We start from the raw sequence: 15,179 nt of genomic DNA, 5'->3' as shown, positions 1-15,179 counted from the left end.
TTGCTGTGAATTGGATTTTTCCTCTCATACACTGAAAAATGCAAGTCTTAGAGAGAGGGAAGGTGAAGCTCTTGGGGCAGTACAGGTCACTGACCATGCAGCGATTTAGGTCAAGACGCACAAGGTTTGTATAAAGCAATATATACGTTCACTGAATACCAAGCACCGTCTTAGGGAGCTCAGACATATCTCAGCACTGTTAACATATTTAAACTTGATAATGGGTCATTTGTCATTGCTAATTTGATATGCATTTTTTTCCATCAAGCTTTGTAACAAGATTAGCTTGCTTGAAGCCAAGCAAAGGCCATAAAGCACTATAATTTATTCTTTAGCTCCTTTAGTTATTGAACATGGTCAATACCAGCTAGTTCACAAATAGGAGATACTCATGTATCCAATTATTCATTTTCTTAACTTGCAGTATCGTTGTAATTAATTGTTAAAGTCACAATTTGTGAAACACAATTCGAAGATTTTAGGATGTCCATGGCATCCCGCTCTTCATCTAGTAGGTGATGGACCACATTATGACAAAACAAATTTTTATCCTATCAGTAGATGAATAATAAAGTCATGCTCTTTGCTTTTAGCACTGTTTCAGATACCTGAAACTATCACCTTACCCGGATGAAAATTCAAGTAGCACTATTCCCGAAACCCTGCCATACATTTGGGACACTGCAGGAATCAATATTTACATGACGAAAATCCATTTACAAAGAAAGATCTTAGCAGGGAACACACGAAACATGTAGATGGAGTTGGCTTTTATTACAGTACAGCAGGTTCACCACAATAAAAAACAACAACATTTATTTATTATTACACCATTAGCGCTGCATGTTTGCCTCTAGTGTTAGCTCTGGTTATGTTTTGTGTTTACAGTTGCATCTGTGCATTGCTTTCATTTAATTTACTTATTGCTGCAGGGAATAGCAGTTCAAAATATGTTAAGAAAATAACACATTTGCATGGGGTGCATACATTTTCTCTATAGGCCTATACTCCACAAAAGAATGGGAGATGACAAGTTAGTGAGCATCTGGAAGGACGAAGGCAGCAAGGAGACAAGTTAGGAATTATGAGGGCATCTGTTTGGCTCTCCTTGCATCCCAACTCTCTCTTGGAGCACAGTCTCTCCTTCTTCCTTGTTTCTGGCATCTTTATCCAAGAAAGACAGATGGATTCAATTCTCGCTGGATACACAGTAAATCGAACACACACACACACACACACACACACACACACACACACACACACACACACACACAGTAGGCCCATAGATGCATGTATGCAAACACACTTATAGAGTAACTCAAAACCAAAGGCACAAATAACTTACAGATCGCAGCCATAGTGACTTTGACAAACAAATAGTCTCCAGCGGGCCCACACTCATGCACTCGGCGCTTGGGAAATGGACAGCTGCGCAAATATGCCTGGCCCTCATTCTTGGGATCTGAGTGGCACTCCAACCGCAACAGCAAATATTTCCCCTGCTGTCATCGTCTCTATTTTCTCTCCCTTATTCATCAGAAGCGTGCCCAGGAAGTGGCAGGAGAGGTTCAGCGGCTTCACTGTACAGCCAGGAACTATCACATCTCTCTTTTTCCCCATTTCCATCTTCTTCCTCCAGGAGCCAGATGCTGATTGGGGAGAAAAGTAGTGGTGAGGTGGGACCCAACCTGTCCCCTGGGGAAGACGAAATGTAAATTTTGCGACGTGGGCTCATTTGCTACAGTCTGGAGCTGTCTGATAGGACATGACTGGAGGCTTATTTGATTAGCTTAATTCCATCGTCGTGTGGTCCACCGCAGCAATGTTCCTGGGACATTTGTTAGAGCATTAGGCCCACAGTTAATGAACAATTTGTTCCGTTGAGCAACGAACCACATGAGCAATCGTGAGCCATCCACATATTCTCTGAAAAGGTTTTCATAGTTGTGAAACCTGCCCAAGAAATTACACTGGAGAACCTGCGATTGTAAAAAGTACAGGCCTATTAATTTTTCTGTGCTCAGATGATGGAAAAAACAGCCTTGTTAATTTCTCTGTGCATGGATGATGCTTTAATTTGATGGCTTGCCCAGGTTTTGGCTCTACTGTGGATGTTGTTACTTGTGTATGTATCACATGTTGTCCATTGCTGTGCATGTAAACTGAATTTCCTCCTGGGAGAGTAAACAGTACTTTATCTTACTATATATATCTCCCATAAAAAAGGTTTGTTGGAGGGTTGATGCCGCAAAACCTTCTCAGCATGAGCTTAGCCATTACTTCTGACGAACTCAATACACATTCACCTTACATGGGGCATCTTTCATATCCTCTCCACAAGCTACATTTCAGATTACATCTTCATGTGAGGAATAGTATGAGTCATAACATTATATGAGCAAGAATGTTCAAACATGACTGAGGGAACAAAACACAATGACAGTGTCACAAACAATGTCAATAAGTACAAGAAAAATGAATCATATTGACAAATATTCAATAAGATTTCTATAACTACATATGTATGTGTATCGGTATTTGTAAAAATACTGTATTTGTATGGTGGCACTATGGTATGGTGACATTGTATGGACTGTGCAGACTCCCACTTACAATGCCAATACTGTTAAAATTCCTGTCAGCAAATAACATTTATTGATAAGTCATTATGCAATGCCAATTGTTTTTGTTATCTAATTATCCTTTCTACTTTCGTCAGCCTCTTTTTCTAAAATTTTTAGAAAAACCACCCATTTGAGTTTAGAAGTTGCTGATGATTTTGATTGACAAGCCCACATCTTTAATTGGATTTCTTCAAGTCCAGTTACTTTTCTTTCCAAGCTCCATGACATGGAAGACTGAGAACCTTCACAGACACTAGGTTACACATGTCAACATATACATATATATATATATATATACATATATATGTATATATATATTTTATTTTTATTTTTTTGCCTGTCCCGTTTGGTTTTTTAGCTGTCAGAATTGACAGAATTGACAGAACTGACGTCTGAAAGCCAACAAAGATACCCAACGGATTTACTTTGCCAAGTGGATCATCACGGCCTTGCCGTTTTGGTCACATGTCATTATAAAAGGTGTTCTCTTTTTTTCCACTACAACAGCAAAACTGTAAGTGAGTCGTCAGTATTCCAACTACAGAGAGAGCAAAAGAAACGACGCAAACTCCCTGTGTCTATGAAGTGCCGCATTACTTTTAAGAAAAGTGGTCCGAGCATATGTCTAGTACATTACTTTTTTGGAGTAATGACCCAAACACTGCTTACAACAAAGAGGGGCAATACCTCCAACATGCAATTAATTTGCATGCCTTTGATGTGCTGCTTAGAGATGGTGGTGACTCTCAAAGCGGAGCAAGTGAGATATTGATAATGGAACCTGAATCGTTAAAGTCTTATCAATTCCCATCGCTAACACAGAACCAGCAAATGTATTTCTGGGGTAACAGCTCAATCCAGATGGCTAACATGATCAATGCGCCTTTTTTTAGTGGAATACTTGAAAAGAATGCCACGATAGTTTATATTATGGACACACAAACCAAGAAAAATGGTAAGTGCAGACATTATTTCTAAATTTGAGACTAATGGACTAAAGCCTTACTGTATTTTAACAATATTTAGCTGAAACATCTTCTACTAATGAATTATTTAATTATGAAATTGTATTAATGGTTAAATTTGCACCCAGCTGTTCAGATCATTAATGAAATGCGATTCAGAAAGTCACGTATCACATATCATAATGAGCATGATATAAAGAGAAGAATTACTTGTCTGACATTTACCTCTTTTCAACTGACATGCTCTCAATCTTGCCTTGCTTTAACATGAAATAAAGACCCTATTTTTTATGTCACAGCCATTTCACTGAGTCAACATCCATAATAGCAGATCCTTGGTCACAGGGGCATAATTAACATTCTAAATTACACCTGAGTTTATCCTGTAGTGATTGCTGCTGCTGTCTCTATGTCCTCAAACACCACACTGCATTTAATCATTAGTTATTATTTATCTCTGACATTCTTACACATTGTGTTTTGTCTTGTCTCTGTCCCATCACCCCCAACCAGTTGTGGCAGATGGCTGACTGGCCCTGAGCTAGGTTCTGCCAGAGTTTTTCTTCCTGTTAAAAAGGAGTTTTTCTTTCCCCCTGTTGCCAAATGCTTGATCAAAAGGGGTTGTTGGGGGTTTTTTGTATTATTGTAGGGTCTTTACCTTACAATATATACTGCCTTGCAGCAAATGTTGCAGTGATTTAGTGCTATATTAGTCAAAATGTAACTTAATTGAAATAAATTGAATTGAATTGAATTATAAGAGTGCATTTTTATGAGTTGAAAACCATGACTGGCAGAATCTGTGTGCTGCATCTTCAGATCCATGGGTTTCTTGCAGTGGGCTTTCAAACAAACAGTAATGTCACCTGTTCCAAACTGGAAATTTGTGCTAATGCCAGCTTTTTGGCACAGGCTGTGATCTGTTTTCAGGAGAAATTAATGGACCTGGTGCTAGATTAGGCACGGACCACAGCAGTGGAAAAGAGACAATTATGCATGATAACTAAACATACGTTTCATAATCTGTGTAGAAATTTCGCTGGCAAAGTTATTATTTACAATGTGTGGAAGAGCTGCGCTTTCTGATACTTTTCACTGTCATAGACAACAGGATGAATCTGCATATAGAAACTAATTGAAATTGTCATAGGCCACAAAACGTACAACAAAACTACAGGTCAGTGTGCAGTTTTATTGTGCACACTTGTGGAACAAAACAATTTGAGTCAATTCTAGAATGTAAGCCACTAAAAGTAAGCACAGTATGTCAGCTGCCACCCAGATGCTGCTTGATTAAACAAGCATTCAATCATATTTATCTGCCTATAACACAGTGGGAAACAGCTGTAGCAATAACTAAAAATAAACCTCTTTCTTATTCCTAACTCTATTCTGCTTTTTCTTCATGTAACTCTTCATCTTTTTCTTATGCTTTTGTGTCTATCTCTCTCTCTTTTTGTCTGTCTCATTCTCTTACTCTCTCTGCCCTTTCTCCTCTGGCCTACCACGCTTTCATTTGTCACATTTACAATGGAAACATCCAAATTTACAGATGCTATCAATTAATCACCTCTGCTCTAATTACAATCCAATTAACCTCTGTTTCCACGCGCCATGCTGCAGGACGGCCAGCGCTCTCCCTACTCAATCACACAGCTCAGATAGAGATAGGCAGCGAGACAGAGAAGGGGGCTGAGCAAAAAGTAAAGTGAGATTTAATAGAAGAAAAAATATGCATGAAGGGCAAAGATCTTGTAGATAGACAGATAGATATGCTGTCGGGCTAAAGGTGTGCAGAAACGCAGACCTGCACTGTCCAAAAAATGATGGAAAACCATGCACTTTCTATTCAGCAACAATAGTTTGGGGAAGCAGGTTTCCTGATTCCTGCTATATAAAGTAAGATCTGTGAAGCTATACTGTTTGGTGTCAGAGCAGTTGACTGACCTAAACAGGGAAATGGTCTCAGCTCCATCACACAAATTTGGGATGTACTGGAACACCAACTGTGAACCTGCCACATACACACACACACACACACACACAAACAGGTATAAACACACACACACACAAAGACAGGCAGTTATGGAAAAAAATGAGAAAGACAGAAATGCTTAGAAAAAATGACGCTCAGCTCAAGAGCCGATGTCTCAGTGAAGGATCACAGGTGTGACTTGTGCAGAGACAAAGACAGAAGAGAAAGCTAGACGATGGGAGAGAAAGAGAGACCGAGGAAGAGGAAGGGAGGGAGAGATGCTTCTGTTTGCTTCTGTTGTCAGGAGGATTGAAGAAAGAGGAAGGATGTGTCCATTACAGGCAAGGCTGTCCTCCTGGTGCGATGGGAAACCAGGCTGTTACCATGAACCACCTGTGCATAATATGCCAGTGTTACCACTCAAACATGCACACACATTTTAATGTATGTGCTAACACAAACACGTGTACAGTAGTATATACTTGCACATGCACTTACAAATAGGCACTAGTTAAGATGTTCACACACATATCACACATCCATTATGTATATGTGGCTACTTAGTTTAGAAGAGCACAAAGACAGGCACATACACACACACACACACTCTCATACAGCTCTAACACAGATGGATATACACCATGACTATTAGCAGCTCTGGATTTACAGTGGCCCGTCAGCCTTCAGTTTTTAATGCCACGTGGGGCCTGTTTTACAGCTCTGCCCCAGGGCCCCAATCGGCTTTCAATTAGCAGGTGAGCTGCAGCCCTATTCCCAATCAATAGTCCAGCACAGGAAGGCTGGAGGCACCCTGGGGCCCCCAGCTTGCAGAGAAGAGAGGGAGGGTTGGAAGGGAGGGGAGCTGGCAAGAAAGACTTCATGCCAAGGAATCATGACAGAAAGGAATCATGCCATGCTACTGGGCAGGAGGGCTTTTTGAGAGGTGCCTGTCACTTCCTGTCTTCCTCTCTCATTCAAATACACATAGCCAGACATGCATCAAGACACAATTTCTCTGCAAATTCAGTGGTCAAATCGAACTTTTTTGCACATGAAATGGTGGCAAATAAAATAGATACACTCTAAGTGTTAATACATCGTTGGCAACTGTGAAAGAGGAAGCTTTCCTTCAGTCCAATCTAAGAAATTAAAAATGTGTTTAGATGTGTCTAAAGAAGGTAATCTGAATAAAGAAATACTCTGAATCTACAGTTAAATTCTAAATTGGATTTAATTGGATTCATTTGTATAACAATTGCACTTCTACCCGACACATACATGCAATTTATTGACAATTATTTGCAGTGAATCACAACAGGGAACAGAGGGACAGACCACAGGAAAGTGGCAGGTCTATAAGGGCTGGCAAACTTTAAACTACAGCAGTGGCAATGTGCAAAGTTTGCAGAAGGAGAGACCTGACCTTACTAAGAGGGCCCCCCGTGACTTCACTCACTCTCCTGAAAAGTGGTATGAATGATTTCATTTCAACAAACCAAATGACAACAACAGAGCCCCTCAACAAAAATGAAGAGGGATTGGGGAAGAGGGGAAAAAATTAGATGATGGTGAGTAACTAGTAAAACCCCAATTCCCCAAAAAGTTGGTACACTCTGTAAAATGCAAATGCAAACAGAATGCAGTGATTTGCAAATCTCATAAACAGATGTTATTCACAAAAGAAAAAAAACATAGAAAAGATAATGTAGCAAATATTTAGACTCAGATATTTCACTGTTTCACGACAAATACTAGCTCATTTTGAATTTGATGGCAGCAACGGGCCTCAAAAAAGTTAGGACAGTTGCAACAGAAGGCCGGAAAAGTAAGTGGTACTAAAAAGAAACAGTTTCACAATTAATTACGTTAATCTGCAACTGGTCAGTAATATGACTGGGTATAAAAAAAAGAGCATCTAAGAGAGGCAGAGTTTCTCAAAAGTAAAGATGCGTAGAGGGCAGAGGGCATGCTGGGAAAAATATTACTTGTACTTCCTGACCTTGTTCTCTGTCATTTGTGGAAAATGCACATGAACCTGTTAGCATCAGCTATGTAACAATTTATTTTTCAGCAAGTGTTTGCAGATTAGTCATCAGCGTTGTAAATTACATTTAGTAAGCCAAAGCAAAAGAGTGGTCCTCAAAAGACGAAGGGCATGACTTTCTACTTGAACAGTGTTTTCAGTAACATTGCTGAGCTCAAGTCCTGGAAGATTAAGTTCTGATGAGTGAGTAGTTTGTGTTTTTGTGAAGTATTTAGTGTGTTTCACCCTAGATGTCAAAGGGTTGGAGACTGCAGTCAACTGAATTGTTTCTTTATCCTTCCCGCAAGCATGTTTCTACTACCGCTTGTGTAACGAAACATTTTTGTATTCAATATATTTTAACATATTAGAATAATATCAACACTTAGCAATAAATTATGGATTAAAAACAGGTATGTGTGTGTAAATATTTTGGAGTATTCTACCCCAGAGTTTCCTCAAAAACTCTGGCTACCATTTGTCTGTAGTGAGAGTACCCAGATAGCAAAGTGACTCTGGACCAGAGTCTGGGTAGGCTGTCAGTTCACTTTTACTTCACATTCCAATGTCGCGTGAGAAGCGTCCACGTCTATTTAGTCTGGAGGAAGTTGTAAGACTGTGTGAAAGCAGTCTAATGTAAGTCGATGAGTCAGTGACCTCAGCATTGTCATCAAATAGGAGTTAGCTCTGTTAGCTGCTGTTAGCTAGTGTTAGTGAAAGTTTTTCTGAAGTGGACACTTAGCAAATAAAATCTCATATGATGTGAGAATGTAATCAAACCATTTATCAGAGGAAAATGTGACTTTTAGGACACTCAAGCCTAACATTAGCTGGCATAATATTAGCTTACAACCGGCTGTTGTTGTCGATTAGCTGGCTCATTGTCAGCTGTCCAGATACAGAAGGGTTGCACATCTAATCTGCTGACAATAAGTAATATCAGGAATAAATAAGCATGCTTCTACATGTTTACGTACGTTAGTGCTATGATTTCAGTTTAGGAGATGATATTTAACCTGAGGAGGACGTTTACGTTGTTTTATAAGACTGTTGCTGGTGGTGTCAGATCAATATAACATAATGGTGATTAATACTGGAGGGGCCCTAGTATTCCAGTGCCCTAACAGACAATAGAATAGCCACAGCCTTAGAACAATCTTTCTTTAATGTGTTCCTCAAAACAAGAGACAATCTTCAAAGAAAGCAATTACTCTGCCTTTTTCAAAGAAAACATCAGTTAATACAAGAAAGCACTTGAAAGTGAGTCTGTTGCATTAGACACAAGTGAATTAGTGTCACATGCTGTTTTAGTGTGTAAGATGACTGATTTAAGCAAAGATAATATAATGAAATAATACAAGATGGACATTTTGGCAGCATATCTCTTATCACAGGATCTAAAAAATCTTGCCTCTTTCCAGGAACGTCAATAAGACCAAAATGACGTCAAGTCAAACTTAGCTGATAAACTGCCTGACAAGAGCACTGCAATCTGCACACTTTGTGGTCTGGTCATTTAATGCTCCTGCACTGCAAGTTAAATTATTTATGACTATAGGACTGAATACAAATTAAGTGACTTATTAAAATGGGCATTTTTACAGTGTGCACGCACACATAAACACATCCACAAATATGCATCAGCATGCATGCACAGCTGTCAAATCCACACTCTCATCAAGACTTGGTTCAGTCCAACTCCACAGAGAAGTGGAACCAAGTGAAACAAAATTGAGGGTTTCAATTCTCACCCACCTCTCTTTGAAAGACCCAATGCATGGCAAAATAGCCAAGTCATTTTAATTAGACTCAAAGTGCACCACATGCTTTGGTCCCTAACTCCAACACATTAAAAAGAAAAATCCCACTCCCTGTAGTGACAGTGGAGAGATGGGAGTATCTGCCAAAGCAACAAACATGGCAAAACATTGGCATTCACTGTATCACTACAGAATTACATTTTTTACATCACGCTGCACTGATTGTCAGAAGAGGAACACCCATCAACTGATTTTCTGTCTGTATTCCCCTATTTATTTATTCATTCAGTCATTTATTTATTTCTCCTGTGTTTTTGGTAACCTTCTGGAAAAACTGGTAATAAAGGGAACGTGATGCAGGGCGGAGCGGCTAGAAGATTGGAAGGCACAACAGATGCAGAAGAAGAGGAGAACAAGTGGAGATGCTACAGCGTTACTAGAGTGACATGGGTGTCTTTGAAGGGGGCAGGGTGCTCAGCAGAAAGAGGAGAGGTGGGAGCGATAACCAGGTCCCATCCAACAACCTGCTCTTCTGTCTCTCTACCCATGCCAATTTTATCCCAGGGGCGCAATGAGGGTCTTTGAAGGCATCCCAGCAGGAGCTATGTGATTGTGTGTGAGCATGTGTGGTTGTGCATTTCATATGCGAATAACATCATCAGTACAGATATATATGAATGTTAGAGTACAGGTGTGTGTACACAGTGTATGTATGTATGCACAGTTCTGTTCCTGTATATGTTTGTGCTTGTGTCCCGGCATGTGCAATGGTAGAGCAATCTGCTACAGTACATCTCACTTTGAGTAGTGGAGAGGCAGAGCTAGAGCTGCTGGAAGGCGGAGAGACAGGCAGCTCTTCCCTCCACACATCTCTGTTCAAAGGCGCCATCAAAGTCTGGCAGAAATGTCAGTGCTGCAGGCAGGGGACCGGCCTCTGAATGTCAGTCCTTCTCAGGTCAACACCGAGAGCCAGCCTGCCTCACACAGACGTGGTGGGGTTGGAGGGGGTAAGAGCAGATGAAGATGAAAAGGAAAAAGCATGAGGACATTGATTACGGGAACATGATAAAATGAAGAAGAAAAACAGAGGGAAGAAAGTGATAAGAGACAAGACAGCGATTGGAGGACAAAGACAATAATGGAGGGGATAAGAGAACAAAATGTTGGGTTTGGTCATTTGTGGCAAGACTGAGTCTCTTCTGATATATCAGTGTGTGTTTTTTTTCTGGGTGCAGCAGGATGTCAAGTGACTTTAGGCCTGAGATTTAAGGGAGGCATTGAATGGGAGAAGTAATAGGGAAAGAAACAGAAAAGCAAGGCATACAACACAAAAACCATCCTTGCTTCTGCATGCATCCGAAATGCAGGAATGCCCTCAAAGAGACAGACATAATAGCAGACAGACACACATACACACGTGCGCACACACACACACACACACACACCAAATACAATAGAGGGAGAGAGAAAGAGAGAGAGAGAAGTGCACTTATATAAAAGACATGCACAGTCATACACGCACACACTAGTGATTGTCCCAGTGCAGGCCATGAGGAGCCTGTCAGATTACAGGAGGGTAATTGAATGGTAACGGAGCAGACAACACATCTAGCACAGCCGGACTCCAGAGGCAGCCGCCACCATACCAGAGCTCAGGGGAAATTCAGGGCCCACTTAATAGTGAATTGGAGATGGGGCATTGTGTGTGTGTGTGTGTGTGTGTGTGTGTGTGTGTGTGTGTGTGTGTGTGAGGGAGAGAGAGAGAGAGAGAGTGAGAGAGAGCGAATGAGAGGGTGTGCTTAGTAGATGTGGCATAAAGGGAAAACACCCATGGCAGTGGTGGAAATGGTCAAAGAAAATTTGTAGAAGGCAGATTGAAGAAATTATACCTGACATGCAAAAAAAAAAAAAATTAAGCCAAAGAAAGAAAGAAAGAACAAAAACCAGAGTGCCCTCTTGCCATTGACCATTTCGAAAAGAAAGGAAATCGACAAGTGAGCGTTGTGAGCGAATTAAAGAGGAGTACGTGGAGCACTACACGAAAAGGAAGACAAGTGACGAATGTAGTTTTTTTTCCCCCCAGTGGCATTTTAATGGCAATGAACACTCAGTGTCATTTCTTTCCCATATGAATAGGAAGAGATGAGCAGACATGACATACACAGAACACATATTATGATATCGACTGAAAGAGGCGGGAAGGTGTATACGTGTGTGTGTGTGAAAGAGCGAGACAAGCAGGTGACTTCTGTTGGTTGCCTCTCTCTATAGACCCAGCCGCTGAGTAGAAACTAACAAGTAACTTCACTCTAGTGAGAAACACCATACAGGGAAAGACACCGAGAAGCAGACAGAAAGAATCATAATGAAGAGCGAGATGCGTATGAACAAAAGGTAGAGAGAGAGAAAATTAAAGCATGGTGGAAGTGAGAAAGTAGACAGGAAAAGAGGAGAGAAAACAAGAAGGTCTGCTGGGTGTAAAGTTTCCCCTGGATATGATATGTGGATATGGGGATGTCATCAAGCCTGTGAAGTGGAAATAATAAAGAATTAGGATTGTCTCTGAAGACAGGGGAATTAATCCAAAATGAATTATGAAGGGGTGTTGGGGGGCAGGGGGAAAAAAATCAACATCAGCTATTTCCTTTTCCTCTGCTTCGAGGCAGATAGGGGGCGGTTTGCGCAAGTACTGTGAATCCCATAAAAATTAAATTAATAACAAAGGGAAAAAACACACACACGCACACACATAGACACACACAAATAGAGGCGGAAAAATTAGTAGTACGGGGGTGGAGAGAGATAGTCGTACAGAGAGCAAGGGTACAGATGGAAAAAAAAAGACGAGAGAGATTTGAGGGAACTGAGGGTGGGCACTGTTGCTGCCAGATTGCACTGCTCTTTTGTTCCCCCCCATCTTTCTGGAAAGGGCTGCCAGTGTTAAAGAGGAGATGCTGCAGAGGCCATTGTAATAAATGCCACTTGTAAATTGCGGAGTGGAATTATACAGCGTGCAGATGGATCCATACGCCTGAACAAAACGTGGCCAAAAAACCGGGAGCGATAATTAAGACTTAGGGGGTGAATGACAGAGCCATTTGTGACGACGGAATATGGCGTCTCCTAGCTCTCTGGGAAACAGAAGGGTTCGGAGAGGCTTGGTGTCACAAAACATTACCCACACAGCTGTTGGCTTTATGAGCAGCAATGGTGTGCTCCCTTCCTCCCTCCCTCTCCCACTCATCCTCATCTACACTCTATCTCTTTCTAATGCCACCCTCCCATCCACCCAACATGCGCACACACCCTTCTCCCATTGGTGACCACACAGTGGTGCTAGTCTTTTACATTTTGTGATATAAATCCCCCCCACCCCCCACCCGCCAAAAAAAGGAAAAATATAGAGTAAATACACAAATATAGAGTAACACCCAGGCTGAAAATTCGATAAAAAGCACTGACACTGACAGTGCTTGGTACTCTTTTGAATGGGAGTTTGGGTTTACTGGGGCTCTGGGCTGACTGTAAAGTAGGAAAATCCAATTCTGTTGTTTTTCTTCTTTCTCTTTGTGTTTTAAAAAAAAAAGTGTTTGTATGCAATCCCTGCATTCACAGCATCCACACAAGTCCGTGCATGCTGCGCTGCTTGTAATGTACAAGAATCATATTCAGGCTTTGTTCATACTGTGGCTGATGCAATTCTCTTCAAAATCATTAAATACTGACTCTCTTGCAGTTCTGGGAATTCTCCACACCTGCTCAACAAGTGCAACCACACTGTCATGTGCTCAAATACCTCTTTTGCTTTGTGTCACTGCAAAAAAATGTTGCCATGTCTCTACAAGAACACGACCAAGAGAAATTCCTGCACATTTATCCTACTTGGCCAATAAAGCGATTCTGATTCTGATGTGTCCCCCAAACTCTGCCCTCTAGTCTCTCTCTCCCTCGATCTTAAGTCTATCTATCTCTCTGCCTGGCTGGCCAACCTGTCTTCTGGTCTCGTCTACCTCTTTGTCTCTGTCCCAGGGGCCTCCACAGCGTGCAAAGTAGCCTGCGAAGTCTTAACTCAAACGAGACCCCTTCGCGCCCCGTTAAACCACCGACCTTCTCTGTCACTCCTGTCGCCCGCTGCTGCCGACGACGGGAGCCTGAGCTGCAAGCTAAGAGACCCCGAGCTCAATAAAAGTGTGGGTGATTAAACAACTCCCTTTAATTGCTCCTTTTGTGCAGGAATCAAACGGTCACACTTATTACTGAGGCAAGAGAAAGGGAGGCTGGGAGCAGTCGTTTCCACTGAGGGCCAGACACCCTCGGTGACCCTCTGCCCTCCCGTCACTACTCCTTTATCTGACCAAACAACCACTGTGTAGTGTGTGTTTACCTATGTGTACGTGTGTGTGTGTGTATGTGTGCGCATGTGCTAATGCCCTATGTGTATTTACCCGTGTGTAAATTAAGTATGCAAAGAAACCGGCTGAAACAAAGGGAGAGCAGAATAGCACCAGAGCTCCCCTCACTGGTCAAAGCTTAAACTACACGCCAAATCCCTTCGGTTGGATCGAAGGGATTTGGAGTTGTGTGCCATCAGCCAGCTGGCTTTGGTAATGGGGGAGAAAGCCAAACCAGAGGACCATGTCCAACATGAGGGCCGGGTTTCAGAGATCATAGTAACACATGAACCATACACATCATCTGCTAGTCACACACATATATACAAATATCAGTACAAGGGCCCAACCACAGGCCCTGTCAAATGGGTCAGCTTACCAAGGGGAGGGGCCCAATTACCTTAGCCACAAATACACACATAAAGTGCCTTTCAAGGGTCCATGAGTGCTTCAGCTTCCCTATGATTATACCCACTTTCTACACACCCAGCACTTGTCGTACACATACAGTACATCCAGAGCCAAAACAGCCATCAGACTGGACTTTTGCAGCAAAGTAGCAATGTGCTGTTTTCAACTGGTTTGAAAGGAAAGAGCTTTCTGTGGTCAGAGAGAGCAAGAGAGAGAGAGAGAGGGAGAACAGAGTGAGCATTTGGCTGATCAACAAATATTAGTGATCCTCTCTGAGAGGGAGGCATACCCTGCAATATTTTGAGGAGGAGAGATTAAATGTAAAAGAAATCAATAACAACTTGAATGAATTTCTGATGCCCTGAATTGTAAACATTTAGATGTTGTAAGTACTTTTGCACAGGCATGTCTGTATACTGGTATATTGCACTACTATTTAAAAAAACTAAATCCATTGTTTTTAAGAAGCAAAGTTAGTTTTAACGGTGATGTTTAAGGTCAAAGACTTTGTTTCTAACGAAAAAGAAACATAACTCGCACCGGTAGGCCTATGGCGTGAGATTCTACAAAATATATGCCATTCAAGTGCCCATTCAGTTTTGTTGTTTTTATATCAGCATAGCGCTGTGTGATGTAGTTTGCAACTGTATGCTAATTCATCACCTATATTTTTATTTACTTGCAATTGTCGAGTTTGGTCTTCCTGTGACTGCATAAAAACGCTAATACCGAAAGTAAATTTCATACGAACATCTCTTTTGTGTTTCTTTGGGTACAGTTTAGTATATGTTGATTCGATGGCTTCAAGCTTCTCTTTTTGTGCAGCATTCTTGCTTTTTACACGATAATCATCAAAGACTGACACATTTATGACTCGGTTTTGTCAAATGCGAAACCTAATTTCTCTATGACATGCCAATTTTTTTTATACTTAGCATACTGCCTTACCTTTATATACACGTGAGCGCGAATACACAGGAAAACATGTTGATCATCAGCACCGGATTCAAACAGAACAGAGGACTCGAGC

At 41.3% G+C, this 15,179-nt stretch overlaps 1 long non-coding RNA gene across 2 annotated transcripts; it reads right to left on the bottom strand.

Moving 5' to 3' along the window:
• Positions 1–477: 477 nt before the first annotated feature.
• On the bottom strand, positions 478–15,178 carry LOC106098091 (uncharacterized). Of its 2 annotated transcripts, XR_003220211.1 has the most exons (4): positions 15,098–15,145; positions 5,537–5,603; positions 1,346–1,649; positions 478–1,164 (listed from the first exon to the last, which is right to left on the bottom strand). It is a non-coding gene; the product is annotated as an uncharacterized LOC106098091 (long non-coding RNA). The 2 variants fall into 2 exon arrangements; XR_001224200.3 differs by lacking the exon at positions 5,537–5,603 and having other exon boundaries at positions 15,098–15,178.
• Between the last annotated feature and the right edge of the window lies 1 nt (position 15,179).

This window comes from Oreochromis niloticus, linkage group LG1 (genome assembly GCF_001858045.2).
Source record: "Oreochromis niloticus isolate F11D_XX linkage group LG1, O_niloticus_UMD_NMBU, whole genome shotgun sequence".
NCBI classification, from domain to species: domain Eukaryota; kingdom Metazoa; phylum Chordata; class Actinopteri; order Cichliformes; family Cichlidae; genus Oreochromis; species Oreochromis niloticus.
The sequence above is the reverse complement of the archived record's forward strand: the minus strand, read 5'-3'. Positions and strand labels throughout refer to the sequence as shown.